The sequence below is a fragment of the Oryctolagus cuniculus genome, chromosome 2 (assembly GCF_964237555.1).
Source record: "Oryctolagus cuniculus chromosome 2, mOryCun1.1, whole genome shotgun sequence".
Classification (NCBI taxonomy): domain Eukaryota; kingdom Metazoa; phylum Chordata; class Mammalia; order Lagomorpha; family Leporidae; genus Oryctolagus; species Oryctolagus cuniculus.
Window position 1 is genome coordinate 2,931,303 of NC_091433.1, and position 27,814 is coordinate 2,959,116.

Here is a 27,814-nt window from a genome sequence, read left to right on the forward strand (position 1 = left end):
GCCCCCCTGGCCACGAGCCTGGTCCTGGGTGGGAAGCAGTCGCTCTTGCACACGGCAGTGACGCGAGGGGCTGCAGTTCCAGGCAGAGGTCCCGGGAGCTGGGCTCCCCGCCGAGATGCCCCGAGCTCAGTCTGGCTTTCTAAAAAGCACGTGAGGAGGAGGGGAGCTCTGCCCACAGCGCCGACATCCCACGTGGGCATCAGTTCAATCCCGGCTGCTCCACTTCCAACCCAGCTCCCTGCTGTGGTCTGGGAAGGCAGCAGAGGACGGCCCAGGCGCTGGGGCCCCTGCACCCGCGTGGGAGACCTGGAGGAAGCTCCTGGCTTCAGATCATCCCATCTCTGGCCATCGTAGCCATTTGGGGAGTGAACCAGTGGATGGAAGACTTTTTTTTTTTTTTTTTGACAGGCAGAGTGGACAGTGAGAGAGAGAGACAGAGAGAAAGGTCTTCCTTTGCCGTTGGTTCACCCAATGGCCGCCGTGGCCGGCACACCACGCTGATCCAATGGCAGGAGCCAGGTGCTTCTCCTGGTCTCCCACGGGGTGCAGGGCCCAAGCACTTGGGCCATCCTCCACTGTACTCCCTGGTCACAGCAGAGAGCTGGCCTGGAAAAGGGGCAACCGGGACAGAATCTGGCGCCCCGACCGGGACTAGAACCCGGTGTGCCGGCGCCGCAAGGCGGAGGATTAGCCTAGTGAGCCGCAGCGCCGGCCCCTGGAAGACCTTTCTCTCTTTCTCTCTTTCTCTCCTTCTCTCCCTCTCTCGTCCTCTCCCACCCCTCCCACCCCCATCCCTCTCCTTCTCTGTATTTCTGCCTTTCAAATAAAATTAAATAAATAAATCATCATTTTTAAGAAGTGTCCTTGGACCCGAGACATTTGAGCTCAGTCCTTTAAACACGGGGTCTTCCCTTGTTCCGGGGGGGCCCCGGGGCAAGACGGCAGCATTCCCCATGCCAGTCCCAGGAGGACGGAGCCTCACACCAACACTGACTTCTCGAGGGCCGGTTACGTGCACTCAGCTTCTGCCGAAAGCAATGCAGATGACGCATCGAGCGTTTTTCCGAGACGAGGAAGAAGTGCGAGACGCGGGCAGGCGCGCGGCGAGGGATCTGAGAAGGGACTCCGTCAGCGTGCTGAGCAGCGCTGCAACAGAGAGTGTAGGAACTAATCAAGATGAGACGGCGGCACAGCACCTCCCCGCCCCGGAGTCGCTCAGGGAACAGCCCCAGGGAGCGGGGCTGGGGACGGTGAAGGATGTTGGCGGCAAAGTTCAGGGCGGGCAAAACCGCCCGCTGCCCCTCCAGCCGGCAGGTGCCCTCAGGTGCTAGCAACACCGCCAGTCCCCACCGGTCAGCACACTTTCCCCTCGGCTGGGGCGGGGGACCGGTGCTGCACCCCCATTTTCGGGAGGAGGGAAGGGACAGTGGAGGAGCTGACTTTGACCTTGGCAGCCACAGCCTGCCCCCCGAGACCACAGACGTGGCCCTCGCCACGCCACACGCAGCCCCCAGTGCTTGGGCACAGGCCCTGAGCTCGGGGGTGCCCGCCTGTGCACACTGGCTCTGGTTCCCACCAAGGCCCTGGGCCACCCAGGAGCAGCTTGGCCTCTGGGGGTCGAAGGTCGGCTGAAGCTGCAGCCAGCCGTGTGGACACGGGACCCCGACACAGGGTCAGCGCGCTGCTGCTGGGGGAACCCATGCTGCCTGCCGTACAGCCCAGGAGATGTGGCCCCTACCCCAGGGCCTTTGCACAAGCTGCTGACCGTCCCAGCTACGCCCAGGGGGCCTCTCCCTGCAGCCAGCATCGGCTCACTGGTCACCAGCATCCCGGGCCACTGAGTGACCACCCCCACCTCTCCACCAACGAGCCCACATGGCTTTAGCCCACGACCACACACTGCTGGCCAACACAACACAGTTTGATTGGCCACTGTCACCCTCCACCCCACTGGAATGGCAGGCTCCTGGGAACAGGAGAGCAGGGCCGGGCCTCTCACCACGCCAGGACAACCGGAGACAGCTCCCTCTGGGTCCTTCCACGCCAGGCGCCAGCCAGGACCGTGCTTCATCCCAGGATAAAGGCCTGCCTCACGGCTCTGCACACTGCCTCGGGCATAAACCGGGCTGGGCCCGGACCCAGGGTGACCCCAGCCCTGCGTCTGTGACCCCACTCACCGCCCGAGCTGCCGCCATCAGCCCCGCCACGGTGTCCCCACTCCCAGCCCACAGTTGGCAGCAGACTCGGCCAGGGGCCAGCCCGCTCCCGCCTCCCTCCTGTGGCCGGCCCGGTCCCGCCCCCACCCACCTAATGACTGAACGCACTCGCTCTGCTGGCGAGCTGTGGCGGAACACGTTCCCGTCTGAGAGTTAAATGAGGAGACGCCTGCGAGCACGCGCACCTACGGGAAGCTGTTCCGAGACGCTGTCATCTGGCCAGCGGCACAGGGCATGACAGCTCCCGCCCGGGTCTCAGGAGCAGGCGGCCTCTGCCGGCTGCCGCCCCGAGAGCGCGCGGGGCCGCCGAGCAGTGCCACCAGCACAGCCCGAGCCGCCGTGGACACAGGACACCAGCCACACGGGGCCAGCAGCTGGGCTCGTGGGAGCCGGAGCCGTGACCCCGGCCAGAGCCGCACTCCCAGAGCCAAGCTGAGGCCTCGCGTCCTGGCCGAGGTGCTCCTCCAGCGCGGCCGTCTTCTCGTGGCCGGGCGTGGGGAACCCTGCCCCTGCCGGCCGAGAACCAGGAGGAGGAGGCGAGAATGGCCGCTCGCTCGCTGCAAACCCGTCACTTCCTGCTTTCTCAACACGCTCTCTCCTCGTGACCACACAGGGCCTCCTGTGAGAGGCCCAGAGAGGCCTGGTGGGGGGGAGGTGGGGGGACCCAGGCCCTGGCCTCCCCCACGCATTCAGAGCAGCCGTGGTCCAGGGCCGGTGACACAGGCTCCGTCCACAGCCTCCATTTCCCCTCCGGCGAGGTTCTGGGCCTGCCCGGGCTCCGCCAGGCCAAGGCCACTGAGCGGCACGGATTGCAGGACAGCTGCGGTTTGGAAGGGGAACCCCAGGGTGCTGACGTTGGGGTGGCAGCACACGTCTCCGGGGCTTGCTAAGGGCAGCCGCACCCGAGGAACAAGGCCCAGCCGGCCCAGCGAGGAGGTGGTGGCCGCTGTGAGCATGGTGACAGGGAAGGGGAGGGCAGAGGTCCCCTCGGGAGGGCACTGGGTGTCAGGACGGAGCCCGAGGCCCCAGTTCTGGGAAGGGCCCAGTCCCAAGGGCCCACGCCACGGGCCAATGACACGGCCTTAGGTGCTCAGGGTGTTTCTAGGGGGTCCCAGGCCTCTGGGGATACCTCTCCCGCCACTCAACATCCTCCCCCCACCCCCTTCCTTTACTCCTTCCTGTCCGTCCATCCAAGCATCCTACATACAGCCCCGTCCACCCACCATCCGCCCACCCACCATCCGCCCACCCACCCATCCGCCCATCCATCCACCCACCCACCATCCGCCCACCCGCCCACCATCTGTCTGTGCATCTCCTGCTGTCACGAGCAGACTACACTCCACACCCCCAGGGCACCTGCCCCCGGCTCTCTGTGCCTCGAACCCGGCCTCTGTGTCTCCGGGCAGGCGTCCCTGCTCTCATGGCTGCACGGTGCCGTGACTCCGAGCTCTGTCCTCGTCCCTCACGCCCGTCCGTGCCCCGCCCCGTGCGTCTCTGATCTGCGTGAGCCATTCTTTCCCGAGTTGGTCCCTGCCCCCCCCACCCCGCAGCAGTTCTGGGGCCAGGGCGTGGCCACCTCCCCTGCGCCACAGGGAACCTGGGGGCTGCACCCAGCCTTGAACCCCGCTGTGGGGACCCAGACGCCTGCACTCCTGCTGCCTGGGGGCAGGCAGACGGTGGCAGGCACCAGGAAGGCATCGGCTCAGGCGGTGCTAGGGCCTGCAAGCAAGACAGAGGTCCACAGTCGGGGGGCACCTATCGCAGCCAGCGTGGCCCCGACGCGCCCCGCACCAAGGTGACCGTAGAGACTGGGACGCAGCCCTGCCCGGTCACTCAGTCCACGCTGGGGTCCAGGAAGGGGTGGGGGGGCACACGCAGAGGCCCTGAGTGGAATTGCACTTTCTCACGTCTGCATTTTCCCGGCCCGGCCCCTCCCTGGCCGCACCGCCGGAGGAGTGAAGCCGGCTACATTTCCGGCTGCCGCCTTGGCTGGTCTGGCCGGCTTGGCAGGCAGAGCGAACCCTTAGCTGACGTCCAGGGCGGGGCGGGGGACACCACCGAGATGGCCGCCGTTGCCCACTGGGGGACGCAGAGCAGGCTCGCCCCAGACTGGACACCGGGACATTCAGCAGAGGGCGGCCCGGCCCCCCGCACCTGCACCCCGCCCCCTGTCCACGGCGGTCCCCGGGACCGAGGAAGCAGCCACGCCACTCAAACGGCCGCCGCCCACGCTGGCCTCGGCAGACAGCTCCTCTCTGTCTCCCGACGCCAAGCCCACACTAATAAGGCAAATAAACACGCACTTAGAGATCAGAGACCGTGCAGTTACAGTCTATTAAATCCAATTCACCGTCAAGGGTGAGAGAAGATAAACTGGGATTATTCTAGTCACGGCAATTAAAAGCAAAGAAAGGAGCGCCGTGGGGGCCGTGTGCGTCTGTGGTCCCCGGAGCGGCCAGGGCGGCTGCCGCGGGCCCTGGGCTTTGCAGGCTGGAGCCCAGGGGCTGGCCCTCCTGTCCCACGCGAGCTGGCTCCAGCCGGGCATCGGCCCCTCCCGGGACAGCAGCCAGGGCCAGGCCTGGAACCAGAAGCCTCGAGAGTGGCCCGGCCGGACGGGGGAGTCGGGACCACGCCCGCCTTTGCTCCAGGGCCTGACTGGCTCCCAGCAACGCTGGATCCTCCCGTACCCGCCCCCCCACAGCCCCTCTTCCCTGGGCCGGGCCCTCACAGCTCTACTTTCTCCATCTGGAAAATGAGACGGCAACAGCACCCTCAGAACACAGCTCAGATCCCCCGTGAGCACGGACGGGAAGGGACCGGGCACAGAGCGGGTGCCGCCACACACCCTGGCGGGGGGAGCTCCCTGCTCCGCCCCCAGCCCCGCAGGGCTCAGCCAGTGGGCGCTCCCCGGGACAGCCCCTGCCCCCGCATGCCCACGGCACCACCAGGAGAGGCGGCCTCCCTCTGCGGCTCCAGCTCCCCGGGGGACGTCCCCACTCCCCGGTCCCTCGATGGCCTCCCCAGCCTGGTGTCACCAACGCCTCACACCACGCACGTGGCACAGGTGCTGCCGTCCACCCGGGCCTGGCTTTGGCCATCCTGTCGGTCACACGGAGCCACAGCGAGGCCGCTGGTGCCCAGCGTGTCCTTGGGGGCCGCTCACCAGGGCTCTGCCGGCGGCCCGCCTGGGCAGCCCGGGACTCCAGCCCTCTCTTTCCTCCTCCGGCCTTGCTCTCTGTCAAGCTCTGGGCTTTAATCTCCCTCGGTTACGGGTCTGCTCTGTGCCCTGACACAGCATGGCCGTCTCTAGAAATGCACAAAACCATTTTCCGCTGGTTTCTTGTGACACAAACCACACTCACACGGCGGCAAGTCCCAGCGTGTGGCCATGGAGGGCGTGGAACCCCGTGGGCGCCCACCCCTCCCAGGGCGCCCTCTGCAGGAGGTGGGGGTGAGAGGCCCTGGGCCCCCGATGGTCCTGGGCTCAGACGCGCACGGGCAGGACGCAGGACGGGGCCTCGGTTCCGCTTGCTCTCACCTCCTGTGAGCAGGGCTCCCTGCACGTCCCTCGCTCGGCACCGGCACAGGGCATGGGGCACGGTTGGCACGGTCACAGCACGGTTAGGACGGCGCCCTCGGCGTCTGGCACAGCGGTTAGGATGCCTGCATCCTTAGAAGGTGAAGCCACCACCTGCAGTGCCGGCATCCCATACAGACGCCGGTTCGAGTCCCGGCTGCTCCGCTTCCTGTCCAGCTGTCTGCTGTGGCCTGGGAGGGCAGCGGAGGATGGCTCAAGCACTTGGGCCCTTGCAGCCGTGTGGGAGACCCGGAAGAAGCTCCTGGCTCCTGGCTTCAGCCTGGCCCAGCCCTGGTCACTGTGGCCACTTAGGGAGTGAACGAGCTGATGGAAGATTTCTCTCTGTCACTCTCTCTCTGTAACCCTTTCAAAATAAATTAAAAAATAAATCTTTAAAAAAAAAGCCGCCGCATCCCTCGTTGGAGTGCCAGGGCTCCTGACCCCGGCTTCCCGCTGATGCCCCAGGACGATGGCGGTGACGGCGCCGGTGCTTGGGTGCTGCCCGCGTGGGGGCCCAGGTGGAGCTCACGGCCCCTGGCTGCTGCACCTGGGGAGGGGCCAGAGGACGGGACCACGCCTTCTCTCTACCTGCCTCTCAAGTAAAACAAGCGAATAAATGGTAATTGTCACTACTGCTGCTCATCCGTTACTAATGTATACATTTATCTTCATCAGGCCTGCGCACGGCTGCAAGCGAAACACAGGCGCGCCCGGCCTCGGCTGTGGCTTCAGGCGCTCGCTGGGGGTCCTGGCGTGGACCCTCGGGGACACGGGCGGCCGAGCGCTTCTCTGGCCCTGCCCCCAGCTCTGCCCCCCCCCCCGTCTCTAACTCCTCTCTGCCCCACCGTCCCCATGGTTGAGGGTGAGAATCCACGGAGCGGGCGAAGGCCCTGCGTGTCTGGGGAATCACAAAGCCCGCCCGAGACCCTCAGCTACCCCGTTTCTGAACGAGATGCCCCTCTCTCAACAGGCAGAAACCCGGCCACGAGCGGGGCCAACTCGAGCGCCAGTGGGTGGCCTTTCCCTCCCGCGCGGGGACACAGACGTGAGCTGTGAGCCCCACAGCGAGGCTGGGACAGGAGCGGGGCGCTGGCCCATGCCCCGGCAGGCAGCGGGGTCCCCAGGCCTCGCAGCTGAGACGGGGTGGGAGGTGACAGCAGGCAGACTCCCAAGGGAAGTGGAAGGGCACTGAGGTCGGCCCCGCCCCCGGCCGCTGACACCGACACTGCGTGATGCTCTCTGCGACACGCCCTGAGCACGTCCCTCTTCTTCCTCCTTCCTCGCGGGGCTGCAAGACGGAGCCATGGGAGGGTGTATGTGATGGTGGGGGCTGGGCAGCCACAGGGAGGCGATGCGGAGACTGTGGGGTACTTAGATCCGCCCCCCAACTGCCCCCAGGCCCCCTCTCCCTGCTGTGGTGCGATCCTCTGCATTCATACAGCACCCCAGGAATGGAGCTCCCCCCAGCTCCAGGCTCAGAACCACCCCCCAGCCCCACGGGGGCCACCACGACCAGGCACTCCCAGCATCCTCAGGGTCCAAGCCCCAGGAAAACACGCGTGCACTCCCAGTGCCCTCCCAGGTGACGCCAGGGCCCTGCCCGCATGCTCCCTGCTGGGTGGACCTGCAGACCCTCACCTGTTACCACGGACAGGGACGGCCCTGGCCACTCCGGGACTGCCTTGTGTCCCTGGCTGTGGCCGGGCTCTCCGGCTCACAGCGAGTCTCCCCCGTTCACCCTGCACACCGGACGGTGGTGCCCGCCCCCCGGAGGGCTGAGCCCCACCCCCACAGATGACAGTGCCCACCCCCCAGAGAGCTGAGCCCCACCCCCCAGACGGCAGTGCCCGCCCCCCGGAGGGTTGAGCGAGTCCCGCCCCCCAGACGGCAGTGCCCGCCCCCCAGAGAGCTGAGTGAGCCCCGCCCCCCGGAGGGCTGAGCGAGCCCCGCCCCCCAGACGGCAGTGCCCGCCCCCCGGAGGGCTGAGCGAGCCCCGCCTCCTTCACCCTGCACTGGACACGGACCCCAAGGCTGAGCCTCCACTGCCGAGCCCACCGTGCGACGCGGGCGCCCTCAGTGCTGCGGCCCTCGGTCTCCTCCCCGAGTGGCCGGCATCCGCTCACCGCCTGGCTTGCAGCGGGAGTCAGGTCAGGGCAGAGCCCCAGCCTGGGGCCACCTCGTCCCCCCCCCCCCCGCCCCCGCCCCCGCCGTGGGTCAGGGGACGGGGCTCTCGGTGCGGGAGCGCGGCCTTGTGGGACAGAGCCGGGCTGTGCCCCCCCCCCCATCACAAGGCCCCTGAGCCCCCCCGCCCTCCCGCCGGTCGCCGTGGCCTTTGCGAACACGGCTGTGGTATAAATTTAGCAGACGGCCTCTGTCCGCGGGGGCGGCCTCTGTATTTTTATCACGGTGGGGTGCAGGAAAACGCGTCCCCGGCACACGCGTGCGCCCAGCTGACTTCCTGACGGCAGAACGAAGCTGCTAATTTTACAGCCCGCACACAGCCCGGCTGGCTGCCCGCCCTGCGTGGGAGAGGGGCGCGGTGGGGCGCTGAGCGCCTTCCAGAACGTTCTAATTCCAGGAACACAGGGTACGGGGCGGTGGAGAGGGAAGGGCTCGGCCCGGCAGCCGGGAAGAACCTTCCAGAAGCAAGACAAGCACTCGTCAGGAGCGCCCCCCACTCCCGCCACTGTGCCACGTGGCCTGCGTCCGCTGGGGCTGACGACCGACCTGCACCCTCGGGTGGCCCGAGCCAGGCCTCTCCCTGCCCTCTGCCCGCGGCCACACTCCCAACGCCAGCTCCGAGTGCCTCGGTTTCCCCAGCCTGCCTTGGTGGGGCCGTCTGCAGCTCAGGCTCAGACAGGAAGCCAAAGGCGCAGTGCGAGGGGCGTGGCTGTGCCCCCAGGCCGTGGATCAGGACGGTGGACGGAGGCCGTGAGCCTTAGCCCCCCTGTGTGTGTGGGGAGGGGCTGCATCCTGGCCAGGCGGCCCCGATGTCGCAGCCTCAGAGGGTGGGGGCTCGATCCCACGGGCGCCCAGAGAAAGCAGGGAGCAGCTGAAGGCCACGCCGCCGGCTGGGCAGAATCGGCACCCAGGTCTGCCCTGGCACTGTGGATCAAGCAGGACTTCGATTGGCAGGGGCTCGGTGCCGGCCGCACACAGCTCCCGCGGCACCTGCCCCCTCCTCCTCCATGACCCCGCCCTCGCTCCTGTCTCCCGCAGGTGCCGGCCCACGCCCGCCCTGACTCACCGTGTGTGACTCTCCCAAGGGATGAGCCTTCCCCTAAGCCGCTGGGGGTGCCTGGGGGCCCAGCGCCCAAAGTGGCCAGCTCCGAGCTCGCTCCCCACCCTGAAAGGGGCAGACAGCCTCCCCTCTTCTCCGCGGGCTTCGAACACCGAGCTGCGGCGGCCGCTGGTGCTTCAGGGATCAAGAGGGATCAGGGCGTCCTGTGCCACCAGCACACCCTGGCCTGGCAGAAAGCCAGGGTCCTGGGGTCAGTCCGGAGCTGGACTGACTTTGATTTGAATCCCAGTCCTGCTTCTCAGATGCTGTGTGGCCTTGGGCCGGCCACCCACCCTCTCTGAGCCTCTGACCGTTTCCAGGCTGAAACAAGGGTCCCAGGGGCTTGCCGGGTTCTCCATGATGGGGGGAGGCAAGGCCAGCCAGGTCACTCCTGCCCCATGGAGACCCCAAAGTCCCAACATGGGTGGGGACTCACCCAGGCTGACCAGGGCTGAAGAGGCGCTCAGACTTGGACCAGGAGGGGGCGGAGGGGACTCCAAACAGAAGTCCAGCCGCCTGGAATCAGCGAGGGTTCACCCGGGGAAGAAAGGGTCCCCCAAAGGGGCGGCACCGCAGAGCGGGAGCAGCCACAGCCCAACAGAGCCCCGGCCAGGCCAGGCCAGGCAGCAGCAGGCTGGGACAGCCTCACCACACTAGGAAGCCGATGGCCAGTGTGGTCTTCCACACTGCACTATGAACACTGCCCAACCCCAGCCCACCTGGGACACCTGGTCCCGCCTCCTCGGGCTCACGGGACAGCGCCATCAGGTCATCTGGTCCATCCACGTTACCTTCCAGCTCGGAGTCCAGGCCCCAGGAGGAGGGTCAGGGAGCTGACCAGTGGCTACAGGCAGAGCCACGGGTGTCACGCACACCTGCTCACAGGGACCCCCACCGTCCCGGGGCTGCTGAGCCATGAGGGGTGGGGGCAGAGCCGCTCAGCCCAGGCCGCGGGGAGCCTCTGCCCCTCCACGTGCCATGTCCCTTTCCTGGAGAGCCCCAGGAACACCCGGCAGGGGCCACGCACCTGTCGCCAGCCCACTCCCTCTTTCCCCCGGCCGCCTGGCTGACAGCACGTTCTCACTGGGCTGGTCCCTTCCAGGGTCACGTGGGGACTTCTCTGTCCTCTCTCCCCTCCGCCACTCATCGCAGACGGACACAGCGACCTGGGAAGGCAGGAGTCAACCATGCTCCAGGCGCCGGGATCCTCAAGTCACTGTGTGAAGTCGCACGTGCACCCCCACTGCCTTTGGGGGACCTGGGGGTGGGGCCAGCGTTCCTTTCCCAAGGAAATGCGTGAGCCTGGGCCCAGGCACGTGCCAGGGACCTTCCTGCAGACCCAGCTCTTCAACAAACACGGATTTCTTTTACCCTACGTCCGTTCCCCTTTTAAAACTCAGTTCCTTCAGGCCCACCCGTCGGGGGCAGACTCCAAGGGGAGGCCTCCCTAGGGAGTCACAACTGAGTTGATGGGTGGATGGATGAATGGATGATGGGTGGAGGATGGACAGATGACGGGTGGGTGTGTGGACGGATGGATGATGGGTGGAGGATGGACAGATGACGGGTGGGTGTGTGGACGGATGGATGGATGGATGGTGGGTAGATGGATGGGAGGCGGATGATGGATGGTTCGATGGATAGATGGTGGATGGGTGGATGGATGAAGGGATGAATGGACACAGATAGAAAAGTGTGGACTTACTGCCTAAGAAGTTTAAAGCTCTAAGTCTTGGCTCATTTACAAAGTGCTTTATAAAGAAACCTAAGACAGGAGGTCTCCTCTCCTCTCAGACGGCGGGCATGCCAGGGCGTGTGCAGAGCAGTCCTGTCCCCAGGGCCACGTGACAGGCACGCACCTCCGCCGTGGCTCTGCCCCTGCTCACTCCTCCAGCTCTCCGAGCCTCGTCTCTAAGTTTCCCCATCTATAAAGGAAACGGCCATTCCTGCCTGGCCGACCGAGGAGACCATGGGAATGCCAGGCAGAGTTCTCTAGGGGCCGGTGCCACGGCCCTCACAACGCCACGTGGGCACCAGATGGAGTCCCGGCTGTTCTGCATCCAACCCAGCTCCCTGCTAAGGCACCTGGGAAAGCAGCAGAAGACGGCCCAAGTGCCCGGACCCCTGCACCTGCGTGGGAGACCCGGACGGAGTTCCCGGCTCCTGGCTTTAGATCTGGCCCAGCCCTGTCTGTTGCAGCCATCTGGGGAGTGAACCAGCGAACGGAAGGCCTCTGTCTCTCCCTTTCTCTCTGTGACTCTGCCTTTCAGATAAACGAATGAATCTCTTGTAAAGTGCTTTAAAGGACCAGGAAGGTCTAGGACAACCTGAGAAGGGGCTGCAGGAGGCAGGGTCTACACCAGCAAGAGCGGGGTACAGAGTCTATGCAGGTGCGAGCGTCCCTACCACGGGGGTGGCAAAGCAGGCCCATGAGGAGGACTGCTCCTTCTGGCCTCATCTCCCGAACTCCGAGACTGCGACCGACCCGCACGATGCCCGCCGGGACCCGCAACCCACTCAGACTTCCCCTTGCCCACAGCGGGGCCTCTCGGCAGGGCACACAGCTGTGGCTATCGCTGAGTCCCGCTGAGCTTTTGGGGGCTGGAAACAACCCCTCGGTGACAGCAAAACTGGATGGTCAGACCTGAAGGATGTGAGTGGAGCGGGCAAACGGACCCGAGTCCCATCCTGAGACCGTGGCAGGCATCACTAATCAATCGCCTCACTCTGCTGCTGAGACCATCTCAATTTCAGAGTCACTGCACGGAGCCCAGGTACCAGAAGACCCAAATGACCTCCAGGCTGGCCCGCCACGGCGGAAAGGCAGGTCCTCGCGGATAAGGGGTGGCTCTGCTCCGGCTCTGCTTCCTGCGTACCAGAAGGGCACGAGGCCATGCGTGTCTACAGGGGACACGTGACAAGCCTGGGAGAAACCACCGTCCACAGGAGCCCTAAACGCACAGACAGTGCAGAGCAGGAACCCCCGCTCCCTGGGAGGAGTGGGCAGTGGACAGCAGGGGCGGGGGAGTCGGGGAGCCCAGCCCCACCAAGACAGCTCTGGGTGCCCAGGACAGGGCTGACCGGGGCTGACGGGGGCAGGCGCCTCCTGCGGGCTCTCGGGGGAGGAGCAGAGGCCCCCGCGTGCACGTGGTGTGGTCTCTCCAGCTCAGCAAACGTGCATTCCCGATTGTGACAGCAGCCGGCAGGCCACCAGCCAGGAGCCGGGAAGCAGAGAGGTGGGAGCGCTGCACTCCACCACGGCCCCACAGGGGCCCCACGCAAGCCACGCCATACCCAAGCCCACGCCTGCCCCGAGCAGGACCTGCCAAGGACATGAGGGTGGCGGGAGGCGGAGCCTTGCCCTGCCCCAGAGGATAGCCTGCCTCCTGGCTTGGGGAGGGCTCTTATGGAGGCCCCCAGCACAGCCCCTCCCCTGGGGCAGCAAGGGCCACGGGGGCACCCTGGACGGAGAGAGGCTGCCGCCCCAGCCTCGGCCCTCGGTGCACAAAGACGTCCCCAGGCCTGGGAGCTTCCGAGCGACGTCCCCCAGGAAGAGGGTGCTGGCCGAGGTCGCTGAGCTGAGGTCTTCATGAAGATATTAGGGAGGCTGCGGGAGGCGGAGCCAGAGATGGGAAGGGGGAGGGGGGCCTGCAGTCCCAGGCCGGGGAGCCAGGGGGCAGCGTCGCCCTGGGGTCATCTGGACTTTGGCACTGCTGGTGGAGCCCCGCGTCTGCCCCAGGACGCGGGGCAGGAGGGGACCGTGCAGCCCAGTCCTGGAGGGCAGCGCACAAGCGGGGAGGCTGGGGGAGGGGCCGGTGCCTCATTCAACCAATCGCTCAATCGGTAGTCGTTTAATTCTTCCAGCTCGGAATCCGTTGATTTAAACACCGGATGGTTCGGTTTCTCCCTTCGAAGCTGGGACCAGAGCGGGAGAGACCACAGCCCTCCCGTGTGCCCGGGTCCGAGTGAGACGCCCCCCACCGTCCTCCCAGGCATGGAGGTTGCCTCCCCCGGGGTTGCGTCTGTGTGGCCACTCGCTCCGTCCCGAGGCCCAGTGCTGCTGGCCTCACCCCCACAGCAGCCAAAGCCAGAGGTTCACAGAGGCAGCAAGCCCCTCCCTCTACCCACCCCTCCTCGTCCTGGGGGCCTGGGTGTGGTCGGAGGAAAGAGTGGCATTAGGTCAGGGTCACCCACCCTGCCTGGGAGCACTGAGCCCTGAGGGATCCACCAGGGGGCGCTGGCTGCTCCGTCGGAGCCTAACCCAGTGCAGTCTGCAGACAGCGGTGCAGGCCTTGGCGATGTCAGAGGGCTGAGTGCCGAAGGCAGGTGACAGCGGGTGGAGGCACCTGGCAGACAGGTGGTCGGGAAGGCCCTGAACAGGGGCAGCCAGGGAGGGCAGCCAGGGAGGACAGGAGGGAGGAGGGAACAGCTGGACAAAGCCTGGGGCCAGAGGGTGCCTGCTGTCACCCCAGGCCGGCATCCCACAGGCACAGGGGAGTTGGCACCAGGACCCTCCCCAGCCGCGTGTCTCGCACTCTGCTCCGGGCACTGCCAGGCGCGGCCCCGGATCTCGTTTCCCCTGCACGTGGCCTCCCGCGGCGTTTCGGCTGCAGGAGACAGGGCCTCTGTTCGCCACCCCTGCCCCCACCCCAGCCCCCAGTCCCCAGCCCCCTGCCAGTCAAGCTCCCGGCTCCCGCCAGACCCCCACCTGCAAACCCGCAGAAGCCTCTGTCCCGCCGCCGTCCTAGCCCGCTTCCGGCAAATAGCAGCGGCTCAACTGGTCAGCGCCAAGGTCTCAGTCGGTCCCACAGAACCAAACACAGAGCAGGACACTCGCGCCTTCTCTGGGTCCACGGGGGTCCCGGCCATCACGCACCTGCGGCACGCTGGCAAAGCTCGCGCTGAGCAGCAGGGGGCGCCCTGGAGCAGACGACAAGGGCACGGGGCTGCAGGAGGGTGCGCAGAAAGCCAGGGACCGGGCTGAGAGCCAAGGGCGTGCACTCGTGTCTCCAGTGTGCCGGGCGCTGTGACCAGGTCCACCAAACGTCCTCCACGCCCAGGGTCCCTACAGCACCGCCCACCCAGCCGCCGCGGGAGGCCGGCCTCCTCCGGCTTCTACGGATGGAGACACCGGGGCGCTGGCACGAAGCCATCTGCTCACGGTGGGCGCGCTGAGACCCCGCCCTGGCTCTGCCCCTCCCACGCGCCCCTGCCAGGAGCGCCTCGCAGGGGGTCTGGCCGCCTCCTGGGAGCCCCGAGGGGGCAGCCCCGGCGTCCTCTCGCCGACACCCGCGCTGCGGCTCCTCCGGGGAGCCCAGTTTTAGTCCTGCGGACACCGAGACGGGCAGGTGTCGCATGCGTCACGCCGGTGGCCTGGCGTCTGCGGAGGCCTCGTTAAGAGGCAGGCGCCGATCAGAGTGGGCGCAGGGGGGACGGCGCATGACGCCTTGGGTCTCAGACCACACTGCGGGCGCGGGCGTGGGGAGTTCAGCAGGGGTCACAGGGGATGAGGATCGCGTGGGTCCCAGCTCCTCTCGTGCTCAGCGACGCCCGCCGTCATCCCCGGTGGTCACCCAGGGCTCGCGGCCACCACGCAGAGGCGGGACGGGCGTGGCCAGGCCAGCAGCCGGCAGCCGTAGACCAATGGGTGAGGCGGCGTCCGGGCGGGGGGCGCAGGTGCGGGATGGGGCCGGCGCAGCACCTGCGGCTCCTTCCACATTCAGAGACCTGCGCGCTGAGGGCAGAGAGCGGGGGCAGTCATTATTCTATTAAGGACGAGGAAATGATGAGTAATGTAATTTGGACAAGGAACCGGGCCGCCGCTCGGATCGCCGCTTCCTGAGGCCGGACAGCACCTTCGCCCTGATTCCTGCGCCGTTTCTCCAAGGAGCTTCCGGCGAACTCTCCCTCCGCCTTCGGCCTCGGGTCCTCAGGGACCCTGGCAGGAGTGGGGGGGGGGGGCGACAGCAGAGAGCGCCTGATTGGCAGCTGGTGGGGTCGCGACCTCAGGCCCTGAGGTGCCGGTGCGGAGCTCCTGGACAGCGGGGAGCCCTCGGCCGTACCGGGAACACGGTGCTCAGCGAGCGCCTCCGCACACCCTGTTCCTGCACACACGCGTGTGCCGGGCACGGAAAGCCCCCAGGCAGGCGGCGCTGCCCACGGTGCGGTGCTGCGGCCGGGTGGAGCCAAGCTGGACAGTCCTCCGTCCGTGGTGTGGTTTGGGGAGTAGATCAGACCCTCCAAGCCAGGGGCCGGCACCCCAAAGCTCTGGGCCCCCCATGGGCACCGGGGACCCCGGGGCCAGGCTGCTGAGCACCCGCGGGTCTCCACGGAGCAGCACTTGGCTCCCTCGGATGGGCCGAGCCGGGCTGCGCCCCACGCGGGGGACACGGAGGGAGGGGACCAGGTCCTTCCCCGGGAGCACCCTGCAAGGGGCCCGCAGATGGGTCCCAGGAGACAAACACCCTGAGGAGCCCCAGACGGCCGAGCCCACCTGCTGCGGCTGTGACTCAGCAGGAACCTGTGGCGCCCTGGGCTCCTGAGAGGCAGGGGCAGGAGGGGGCAGCGACAGTGACCGCAGCTCCCAGCCGGCCTGCAGGCCCGAGGGGGCACGGCCAGCGCTCCCAGAGGGCTGTGCGGGAGGTCGGGGGGGAACATGTTCCGACCGGTGGAATTCCCCCCCGGGAAGGGCTGGTGGGGCTGGGACCTGGTGGAAGCCCAGAGTCCACGCAAGGCATCAACTACGTGGCACCCGGTGACTCGGCACACGCGGCACAGCAGCTGCGAGCCCACTTCCATGGTCTCTTCTGAACTGTGGCCCCGGCTGGCCGCACACGCGGGGATCCAGGCGGCCATGACTCTGTGAGAGTCCACGCACCTCGGGGGACTTCCACAGAAGACCCTGACGTCCTAGTGCTGTTTGCAAACCGGGCATCCTCATTTCATGGCAGTAAGACGCCGCCTAGGCCTGGGTGTGTGAGGGCTTCCTGGAGGCGGAGGCACGAGGGCGAGGAGGGGCCCCACCAGACCGGCAGGGTCAGCGTCCAGCTGGGAGCTCGAGAGCTCCGCCTCCTCTGCCTCCGGCCCTTGGGAGGCCGCAGCGGTCCTGGCGGTGCCCACAGAGTGGACGCCCTGGCCGTGCCCAGCCGCCAGCATTTCCGGTGGGCCGGCAGGGGCTGGGGGCTGGGGGCCGAGCTCTCCCACCAGGCGAGGTCGGAGAAGTGCAGCTCCCCAGGGAAGTGGGGCGCAGGGCAGGGCAGGGAGGAGAGAGAGGCCTGGGAGGGGAACGGAGAGGCGGAGCCTCTGGGACCCCGCCCACACTGAGCAATCAGACTGGGCCTTATCTCTGACAGCCCCCATGTGGGGGCGGGGCCAGGTGGGCTAGAGTCCCAGCCCCTCATGGCCAGGCCCACCAGGCCCGGAGAAAGGAACTGAGACGCTAAAGCCCATTTTACAGGTCAGTCAGCCGAGGCCAGGAGGGGCTGTGCCCAGTGGCTGGGCTCCAGGACTCACGTCCGAGGCCTCGCCTCTTCCTGCCCGCCCCTCGCTGTCCCCCCTGGCCTCTGCGCAGGGGAAGTGACCCCGGGGGCTGCTCCGCGGCGCCCCACTGCTGCCCCCGACGCCCGGGCAGCCCCTGCTCCCCGCCAGGCCTGAGCTGTGGCCCAGCCAGCACCTGAGCCTCTACAGGAAGCCCCCTGGCCCGTGGCAGCCTCACCAGGCCGGACCCCGTCTGGGGCCCGTGCCGCCTGTGCCCTGAGACAGACACCCAGGGCGCAGCTGATGAGCGAGTCGGTGGCAGTGGCGCCACGTTACGTGGGCCTCACGCTGGCCGAGTGCCCCCAGGTTTAGGTAGCCAGACCTCTGTCCCAAACACAGCACCCGGGGGCACCGGGGGCACCGTGGGCAGCGAGGGCGGGGCGGGGGAGGGGGCAGGGAGGAAGGGGAGCGGCTTGACCAGCTGCCCCAGGCCCGGGCTCTGCAGGAACCTGCCTGGCCCCGCCCCCATGCCGCTGCAGACAGCCCTCCCCGGGACAGCCCTGCTGCTCACGCCCCCCCCCCCCCAGTGCCTGTAGGAGTCAGTGCTGCTCCTCACACAGGCAGCCACGCCTCGGGGACCCTGGGGACCTCTCCCTCTCCCTCTCCCCTCCCAGCTTCCCCTCCTCCCGCTCCCCGGAACCAGCGCCCCTCCCTGGAGCTCTCAGAAGCACAGCCCCGCCAGGGCACCCCGGGGACCCCGCGGACCACCAAGGCCTCAACATCCACCCCCACACTCGGGCGCTGAGTCCCCAAGACCACGTTCATGGCCCGAAGAGGGTGGAACCATCACGCCACGATGGTTCTCAGAGCTGGGGGCTCCGGGTGCTGATGCAGCTGGGTGGGGTCGTGAGGGCAGAGCCCGGGACACAGACACAGACACCCGTGCCCCTGCCTCTTGCCGCTGCCGGCCACGGTGCACCCCCGGCATGGTCAAAGCTGAGCTGTGTTCTCTGGAGGAGGGGGCCACCTCAGGGACTCCGTCCCAGGGACCAGCACCGAGCAACGCAGGCAGACACCGACCCCGGCCAGCACCAGCTTGGTCTGGGAGCCTGCAGCCTCTGGGGGCTGGCGGTCTGGGTGGTCCCAGGGGTGCAGCCTGGTCGGCCTCTCTCCAGAGGCCCAGCACACAGCCGACCGTGTCCACCCCTGCCCCGCCCCCTCCCCGTGCGGCCACAGGACTGAGCTGCCATCTCCGGCGGCCACAACTGCCGGCTCGCGGTGTGCACTGGAAGTCACTGCTCCCCGGGCGGCAGCCACTTGGGACTGGGGCACTGCCGTCCCAGCCTCTGCCTCAGGCCTGCTCACGTCCTTTCAAGACAAAGGCCCCCAGCACGGAGGCTGGGACTCACGGGACACACGGCCAGCACTTGGGAAGCGAGGTCCCTGCAGACCTACTGTGCATGACGCAGCCCGTCAGTCATTCGCCACACACCTGCTGTGTGCCTGGCCCCGGAGAGGTCTGGGACACCCAGGAGCAGGGTGGATGGAGAGGCCCCTGCCTGTGTCCCCAGGAGCGGGAGACCTAGGCCCCCAGGTGCGCCCTCCACCCCGCCCCCTCCCACTCCCCTCCCCACAGCCTGGGGGCACACAGTTGCCAGGCCAACAGCGCACAAATAGGAGGTTGGAGCAGGACGAGGCCGCGGGAGCAAGTGCAGGGCGGTCCCCGGGGACCAAGGGTGCCCAGCACAGCCGGGGCCTGCGTCTGCTGCTCCTGGGGCAAACAGCCAAGTGCCTGCTCCTAAAACCCCTTCCTGTGCCGGGTGGACCCAGAGCTGCCGGTCACAGAGGCCACAGGGGGGTGCGTGGGGGTCTCCCCGGCACCCCCTGCCCCGCCCCGCAATGCCTCGAAGCCTCTTACCAGTGCCTCTGGCCCTAGAGGAAGTGCCCCTCCTCCAGGCAGGCAGGTGTGTGTGCACGCACACAAACACACGCACATGCACACACGCACACGCACACACACACACACACACCCCATCCTGGGCAGGAAACGGAATGTGGGAGACACGCACACAAAGCAATTCAGCGGCGCACCTGATGTGAGAGGCGGCTCCCTGGCGCCCCAGGGATTTCCCCAGGCGCCCAGGGGGCACCTCAGCACCTCATTTGCATAAACCCATTCATTCATTCACTCACTCACTCCACAGCATCAGTGAGCCGGCTGGGGCAGGCACAGGCTGGCCGGCCCGGGCCGTGAAAGCCGAGTGAGGCCACACGCGGCTGTGGGGTGTGCCCCGCCCCCGGCTCTGACGAGGACCCGTCGCCCACAGAGGGACGGCCGCTCCAGCCGTGGGGAGAGAGGCCTCGGGAAACCAGCGCCGCCCACATGTCCACCTGGGCTTGCGGCCTCCGGCACCGGGAGCCTGTGAGTGTCGGTTGTTCAAGGCCCGGTGTGCAGGCGCTGTTGCGACAGCTGGGCTGACTGACCAACACCAAACGCCCACGCGCACCAGGCGCCATGCAGCCTCCACCACGTGCGTTAACTCATCCCAGCCCCGGCAAGCCCGAGACAGCTGCTGTTAACCCATCTTACAGACACAGAAACCGAGGCGCAGAGCAGGCAGGTGAGCGGCTGGGCACAGGGACCCAAGGAGCTGCATCTTGGGCTCCAACTGGGGGGTTCTGTGTGTTAGTGGGCAGCGTGCAGCCTCCTGAGAGCCCCCAGCCTGAGAGGAGGGGTGCAGCCTCCTGAGAGCCCCCAGCCCTAGAGGAGGGGTGCAGCCTGAGAGCCCCCTGCCCCAAGAGACCGGGGCCAGGCCCGGGGGCTGTCAGAGCCCAGAGCGGAGGTGGGGGAGGGAGGAGGGCCTGCCTGTCCACACTCAGGAGTAGCGGGGTCGGCCATGGCCCTGGTGAAAGGGCCGGGCACTGGCCCACCCTAGCGCTGGCCTAGCACCAGCCCACCCCACACGACCCACCTCAGAGGCAGCTTCAGGACCGCTCCCTCCATGCCAGCGCCAGCCCCAGCCGCCAGCCCTCCCCCTCCGCCTCCAGAGCGGAGCCGGCTCTCCGAGCGCCTCTCCCCGGCCCCTCCTCCATGGGGACTCCCTGCTGGGCTCCACGCTGCCTGCCCCACATCCGGGTCCCCAGCCAACCCCAGCGTCAGCGCACCTGCCGCTCTCCAGTGGCAGCCCGGGCCTGGAGCTCCAGTGGGCACACCCTGCACACCCGGCTCGGAGCCCGGGAGCTCTGAGCCCGGCAGCCCCCAGCCCCGCTGCCCCCAGCCCCTCTGCCCCCTGCCCCGGGAGCCCCCAGCCCCGCTGCCCCCAGCCCCGCTGCCCCCAGCCCCGGGAGCCCCCAGCCCCGCTGCCCCCTGCCCCGCTGCCCCCAGCCCCGCTGCCCCCTGCCCCCTGCCCCGGGAGCCCCCAGCCCCGCTGCCCCCAGCCCCGCTGCCCCCAGCCCCAGGAGCCCCAGCCCCGCTGCCCCCAGCCCCAGGAGCCCCCAGCCCCGCTGCCCCCAGCCCCGGGAGCCCCCAGCCCCGCTGCCCCCAGCCCCGCTGCCCCCAGCCCCAGGAGCCCCCAGCCCCGCTGCCCCCAGCCCCAGGAGCCCCCAGCCCCTCTGCCCCCAGCCCCACTGCCCCCAGCCCCTCTGCCCCCAGCCCCTCTGCCCCCTGCCCCGGGAGCCCCCAGCCCCACTGCCCCCAGCCCCGCTGCCCCAGCCCCGGGAGCCCCCAGCCCCGCTGCCCCCAGCCCCGCTGCCCCCTGCCCCGGGAGCCCCCAGCCCCGCTGCCCCCTGCCCCGGGAGCCCCCAGCCCTGCTGCCCCCAGCCCCGCTGCCCCAGCCCCGGGAGCCCCCAGCCCCGCTGCCCCCTGCCCCGCTGCCCCCAGCCCCGCTGCCCCCTGCCCCCTGCCCCGGGAGCCCCCAGCCCCGCTGCCCCCAGCCCCGCTGCCCCCAGCCCCAGGAGCCCCAGCCCCGCTGCCCCCAGCCCCAGGAGCCCCCAGCCCCGCTGCCCCCAGCCCCGGGAGCCCCCAGCCCCGCTGCCCCCAGCCCCGCTGCCCCCAGCCCCAGGAGCCCCCAGCCCCGCTGCCCCCAGCCCCAGGAGCCCCCAGCCCCTCTGCCCCCAGCCCCACTGCCCCCAGCCCCTCTGCCCCCAGCCCCTCTGCCCCCTGCCCCGGGAGCCCCCAGCCCCACTGCCCCCAGCCCCGCTGCCCCAGCCCCGGGAGCCCCCAGCCCCGCTGCCCCCAGCCCCGCTGCCCCCTGCCCCGGGAGCCCCCAGCCCCGCTGCCCCCTGCCCCGGGAGCCCCCAGCCCCGCTGCCCCCAGCCCCGCTGCCCCAGCCCCGGGAGCCCCCAGCCCTGCTGCCCCAGCCCCGGGAGCCCCCAGCCCTGCTGCCCCCAGCCCCGCTGCCCCAGCCCCGGGAGCCCCCAGACCCGCTGCCCCAGCCCCGGGAGCCCCCAGCCCTGCTGCCCCCAGCCCCGCTGCCCCCAGCCCCGCTGCCCCCTGCCCCGGGAGCCCCCAGCCCCGCTGCCCCCAGCCCCGCTGCCCCCTGCCCCGGGAGCCCCCAGCCCTGCTGCCCCAGCCCCGGGAGCCCCCAGCCCTGCTGCCCCCAGCCCCGCTGCCCCCAGCCCTGGGAGCCCCCAGCCCCGCTGCCCCCAGCCCTGGGAGCCCCCAGCCCTGCTGCCCCCAGCCCTGCTGCCCCCAGCCCTGGGAGCCCCCAGCCCCGCTGCCCCCAGCCCCGCTGCCCCCAGCCCCGGGAGCCCCCAGCCCCGCTGCCCCCAGCCCTGCTGCCCCCAGCCCCGCTGCCCCCAGCCCTGCTGCCCCCAGCCCCGCTGCCCCAGCCCCGCTGCCCCAGCCCCGGGAGCCCCCAGCCCCGCTGCCCCCAGCCCCAGGAGCCCCCAGCCCCGCTGCCCCCTGCCCCGGGAGCCCCCAGCCCCGCTGCCCCCAGCCCCGCTGCCCCAGCCCCGGGAGCCCCCAGCCCCGCTGCCCCCAGCCCCGCTGCCCCCAGCCCCGGGAGCCCCCAGCCCTGCTGCCCCCAGCCCTGCTGCCCCCAGCCCCGGGAGCCCCCAGCCCCGCTGCCCCCAGCCCCGCTGCCCCCAGCCCCGCTGCCCCCAACCCCAGGAGCCCCCAGCCCCACTGCCCCAGCCCCAGGAGCCCCCAGCCCCGCTGCCCCCTGCCCCGGGAGCCCCCAGCCCCGCTGCCCCCAGCCCCGCTGCCCCCAGCCCCAGGAGCCCCCAGTCCCGGGAGCCCCCAGCCCCGCTGCCCCAGCCCCGCTGCCCCCAGCCCCGGGAGCCCCCAGCCCCGCTGCCCCCAGCCCCAGGAGCCCCCAGTCCCGGGAGCCCCCAGCCCCGGGAGCCCCCAGCCCCGCTGCCCCCAGCCCCAGGAGGCCCCAGCCCTGCTGCCCCCAGCCCCGCTGCCCCCAGCCCCAGGAGGCCCCAGCCCTGCTGCCCCCAGCCCCGCTGCCCCCAGCCCTGCTGCCCCCAGCCCCGCTGCCCACGCTCCCGAGGCTCCTCCCTGCCATTTTCGCCAAGGCATCTCCAACCTCTGACCCTCAAATACCAGGGGAGGGTGTGACTCCCACACTTCTACTGAGCCAGACACCTGTCCCCCGGGGAACTCCCAGGCCGTCCCCAGCCTCTTGCCTGCACCTGAGGGTCTGGAGGGTCTGGTTCTCCTCCCCAGCCCAGAGGCGGCGGCGCCGACAGGAGCCTGGGCTCCCCCGTGCCCTGTTTCCCTCAGCACCCAGGGCCCTGGCCACGCCCCCTCCGAGCCACGCCCTGGATTGGGCCATCCTCCTCCCCCGCCTGTCACAGAGCAGCCCGACAGGTCCTCCTGCCCAGGTCCCCGCCTCCAGGCTTCCCACCTGCTCAGGCCGCAGCCCCCGGGGTGCTCCACTCACACGCACCACCGGCTCGGACTCTGGTCAGATGCAGTGCCCAACAGCCACCCCTCACTCGCCTCACCCGGATCCCTGCGGCCACCTCCTCCCTTGTGGCTTCCGACCTCCGCTCCCTCCAGCCCCCCTCCTCTCCACTCAAGCCGGCTGCGCCCCGCCCCGTCCCACGCCTGCCTGCCCCAGGACCTTGGCCTGGGTCTGCCTTGCTCTGCCACGTGCACTCCCAGACACCCACCTGGCTCCCCCCGCGTCTTTGCTCCAACACTGCTGAGTCGCAGAGGCCTGCCCGGGCCCTGCCACCCCACGGCGGACTCGCTCACCCCTTCCCTCCACACCATTCTAACGCTCGGTGTGTCTGCCCCTCCCCTGGGAGGTGAGCTCTGGGGGTCCCGGGGCTGTCTCATTAACTCTGAGCCCCAGCCCATCACAGGGGCTCCGGGACAATGCCGGACCCAGGTAGGGAAAAGAAGCGAAACAAGTGAGGTGCAGCCCCCGGCACTTAGGATCAGCTCCGCTCCTCCACCCGCACAGGACGAGGCCCACGGCCCCCATCGCAGTCGCTCCCCACCCCGGGGGCCGGGACAGCCGACTCTACCTGTCACCTGACGACCCATGCAGCAGCCATGCCCAGCGCCACGGGACCTGTGCCGGACAGGAAGCTTCCATCCAATGCGTGCCAAGATGGAGATGGGAACCAACCCAGGGACCTGCCCGACCTCCACAAACCCCATCGTCCTCGCTGCCCCCAACCCCCTGCTCACTGCGGGGCTGGGATGAGCGCCGTTGGAACCGGAGGCATCTGTGTCGCCCCAGGACTGCTGGGTCCTGAATCAGCCCGCTCCTGGCCTCCCTCTCGTCCCTGACAGTTCAGCTGTGCAGCGCTGGGAACCCCGGGCCGACTTCTCGCACGCCGGGAGCACTGAGCGACAGCACCTCTCTCCTCCCGGCCTCTCAGGTCCGCGTGGCCCTGGGGAGCGGCAGGTCCACAGACAGCTGTCTCACAGGTGCTCCGAGCCCCCGGGGTGCTGGCCCGAGCCCAGGCGCTCCCACAGGAGTCCCCCAGCCCAGGCTCCCCAGGATCTGCACCACAGCGGGCACCAGGCCAAGGCCATAACCCCCAGAATGCATCTGCTGTGGGTCGAGTTATGCCCCCTGCCCAGTACACACTTGCGAGTGCCAAACCTTGGGTGAGCTCACCTGGAGCTCACCTCCCGTCTCCACGGAAGGAATCGGTTACGATGAGGTCACCCCCAATTAGAGTGGACCCTGAATCCAGCGCCCGGCGCCCTTGCCGGGAGAAGCAGACGGAGAAAATACGGCCCCAGAAAGACAGAGGCTGAGCCGGGAGGGCTGCAGCCCCGAGCCACGGCTGGCCCAGGACGGTGGCCACACAGGTGCAGGAGCCCCGGCCGGCGCGAGCAGAGAACACAGCCCTGCTGGCGCTCGGCCCGGGACCCCTGCCCGCAAAGAGCGTGGGAATGAGCGCGCAGCTGCGAGGCCCCCAGCTGGCGGCTGAGCCTCCCACATCCTCCACTCGTGTTGGCCAGGCTGGGCCCTGGGCCCCTGTGGGGCTCGGCTGCTGGGGGCCCCGGCCCCTGAGCTTGCCACTTGCCCGCAGGAGGGGAGGGGGCGCAGGCACAGGTGGTCTGGGGCGACGTCTCCCCAGGCTCGAGAGACGCCACGTTCCCTTCACGGGAGCCGGAAGCCCACAGCCTCTGTGTGCCTGCCCAGCACCGCTGGCTCAGCCGGGCACCCACACCTGCTGGTTCAGGGAGGGCTTGGGCTCCTGCCCAGCTGCTCCAGGCTCCCAGGAGAAAGCCCTGGACTGGGACCTCACTACGCCCCGACTTGGGCATCCTCAGGCCTGCCGCGGGCCGCACTGGACAAACCCCAGCTCCCCCGTCCAGAAGCAGCAAGTGCCTCCCTGAGCAGGCCTGGGCTCTGGGCTTCAGCCTCGCGCTGCATGGAAGACAACGTGCAGCCGTGCCCGCGCCCCCGGCGGCGCCAAGGTGCCGAGGGAGCACCTGCCTCCCTCCTTGCCTCCACCCCCACCCGTCTCACCCCCAGAACTCACTTCCCACCTGGCCTGAGAACGCTGGGAGCCGCAGGGTGGAGCAACCCCCGGGAAGCCACCCAGGTGGATGAACACCTTGTCTGTGGCCACGCCCCTGCCCTAGATCCAGATGGCCAGGTGCGCTCACGGTACAGGAACGGGGAAGGTGCAAGGGCAGGGACAGTCACCCACGGGGGGGTGGGGGGGACCGTGCCGGCTCCCGCAGAACCCCGCCCCGGGATGCCGGCACTTAGCTCCCTGCAAATGTCACCCAGCAGGAGAGAGAGATACAGAACCACGGCCGGCGGCCTTGCTGTTCCACAGGGCCGGGGACAGCGTCTCACGGACAGTTTTAGGGTTGGTTTTAGGGTTCGGCAAGCGAGGAAATGCACTAAGGGCACTTGGAGCCGATGGCCATTTCCCGGGCAGACGCCTTGCAGAAACCGTGAGGGGGACGCCGGGCGTTGTGCTGGAACCATCGGCCACGCTCCCGTCCACGTGCAGAGATGTGGCTGTGGGTGTGCACACGCCGTCAGGTCTGAGACGGCCTGAGCAGCCGCCAAGGGCTCCCGTGCTGGGAGCTAGTCCTCAGTGGGGGGGTGATGGGTCCTTTAAGAGGCGGGGCCTGTGGCTGGTGGTCACTGGCCCCACCCCACACCCCCAGCTTCCTGTCCTGCTCTAGCTCAGCTCCCCAGGGCATTTGACACAGCTGCAGGGCCCTGGCCAGGGCCTGAACTTAGAGCCCTCTTGCTAAGGCCTGGCCTCGGGTGTGTTGTTAGGGGCAGGCAGGCCCGTGCAGGCCCAGGTGTTACTAAACACAATTAAAAGTACGGGATTCTTAATTCATAATAAATGAACTACAAACTCTCAGTCTTTCTTCTGAGAAGGAGACGGGAATGGGGGAGGCGGACGCAGACTCGGGCAGACAGGACGAGGGGCTGGGGCGCTGCAGGAGCTGGGAGCCTTGGACAAGAAGCAGGACCCCGCTCCACACGTCGCCCACTGATTCCCGGGGAAGGGCCGTGACCGTGCCACGGGGAGACCCGAGACCCCCAGTGTCAGATAAACCCCCAGCGGGGGCCTCCCGACACGCAGGGCCGGGGCAGCTGCCCTGGCAACCCCCAGGCGGAGCCCAACCGAGGGACGTCCCACAGCGGGAGCGGCCGGGGCTCCAAGCTGCACGGGACACAGCGGGCTGCAGGCAGCCGGGGACGCCGGGGGGGCCACTCCAGCCGGGCCTGGAAGAGGAAGCGGGGGCCTGGCTGAGCCTGAACCCGCTGTGATCCACGCCCCGTGGTTACCGGGCGCACACGGCCGTGCTGAGGGGACGGGGGTACAGGACACCCCACAACCACGGGTTAAGGACAAACTTCAGGCAAACACGCACCTGTGGGCAAACGGCTCTAGGCAGGGGTGGGCGGAGTCCCAAGCACGGTTTTGTGTTCACTTCTAGGTTAGAAATGCAACCAGGGGCCGGCGCTGTGGTGTGGCAGGTAAAACTGCACCTGCAGCACCAGCATCCCATATGGGCGCCAGTTCGAGTCCCGGCTGCTCCACTTCCCATCCATCTCCCTGCCACGGCCTGGGGAAGTGGTGGAGGATGGCCCAGGTCCCTGGGCCCCTGCACCCACCTGGGAGACCTGGAAGAGGCTCCTGGCTTTGGCCACCCGAGCCATTGTGGCCATCTGGGGAGTGAACCAGTGGATGGAGGATCTCCCTGTCTCTCCCTGACTTTCTAATAAGTAAATTTTTTAAAAGAAATTATAAAATAAGACACAACCTCCACCCCACAGTACAGAGCTGCTTGTCTGGTCTGGTCCCCACTCCTGGCACGGGGCTGGGGAGCTCCTTGGTGACAAACACGTCCTCGCCTTCACACCAGCCCCACCAGCCCGGCCCGGAGGCCTCAGGGCTGGGCACGACCCCAGGAAGCAAACAGGGCAGGGCCGGGCCTTTCACGGGGATGGCCGGGGGCCGTGTAGGGTTGGGGGGGTGCGCTCTGCAAACTCCGGGCGGTGCCACTGATCAGAAACTGGAGATGCAGGCTCCACGAGCCGTTCCGGCGAATCGCCCGGCGTGAGCAGGGGGCGGGGACCCCACCATGTGCAGCCGCGGGGTTGGAGGCACGGGGCACCCGGGGAGTGAGTCTGGCATCCACAGTGCAGGCCTCCCTCCCCCACACCTGCTGAGATCCGCGCTCCCCTGACGTGGTCACCTGGGGCCCACAGAGAAAACGCCCTACCCCCCAAACCAGACGAGGGGAGTGGGGACGGCACGGCCACTCTGGCTCCCCACGCACGCCATGCCTGGCGGCTCTGCTCCTCCATGCGCGCCCAGCAGGGGTGGATGAGATGAGCAAATCCTGGGGCCCTCGCTCTCCGGCGGGTCCCAGCCACAGAAGGAAGCCGTGCCTAGGAACAGCCTGCCGGCTCCACAACCCCAAGCGTGGCGGCACGGACTAGGAACACGGGGCACCGCGCATGGCCCCAGGACGGAAAGACGGGGAGGACAGCTCCACAGAAACGAGCCCGGAGCTGGACCGCGAGGACCAGCAGGAGGACGAGGGGCGGGGCGCTGGCTGGCCGGGTTCCCACCACCAGACGGGCAGGATCTCCTGTTTGCTCAGGGCGTCCACGTGGGAGGTGCGTGGGTGTGACGGGCAGCAGGTGAGGAGCGCGTGGGAGGGACCCAGCCAGCGCCTGCCTGAGCCAGATCCAGATCCGGGCGCCTGTCCTCAGCCCCGCCTTCCTGCAGAGCCGCCCTGCTGCCACCTGGGAGCACCCAGGCCCCACGCTGTCCCCCGACCAGGCCCCACGGACCCAAGTCCCTGGACGTCATCCAAAGAGGGCAGAAACCCCTGCGTCCAAATTCCCTCCCCGCCCCAGCAGGCCAGAAACCCCAGGTGCCTGGCCACATAGCTGACCACGCATTCCCGTAACGCCCACAGAGGCATCCCGGGACCGGCCAGGCACGGCCCTGCCTACGGCTCACGCCCTCCCAGGCACGCAGGGACCCCAGGGACCCCAGGGAGCCCGTGGGGCCGCCCCGCCCAGCAGCAGCAGGTGGAGGCGAGGCCGACTCAGGCCCCCCCAGCATGCCCGGCATTTAGCCCGAGACGCCTGCCTGTGCCGGCCCAGCACTCTCTTGCCTAACCACCAATTTATAAACGAAAGAAGAGGGGGAAAAACAACCAACGACACGGGAACGGAACAAAGCCTCCTGTATACGTGTTCTTTCGACACACGCGTGGTGCCCGCCCACTCGGGACCAGCCCACGCTCGGCTTTGATGGGAGTTGCCCAATGGAGAAACTGGCGGGGCCGGG

The 27,814-nt window shown here is 68.8% G+C and overlaps 1 protein-coding gene across 3 annotated transcripts in view; it reads right to left on the bottom strand.

Moving 5' to 3' along the window:
• Window positions 1–27,814, bottom strand: part of SORCS2 (sortilin related VPS10 domain containing receptor 2) — a 212,613-nt gene that overhangs the window by 82,723 nt on the left and 102,076 nt on the right. The gene's annotated exons all lie outside the window — the stretch shown is intronic.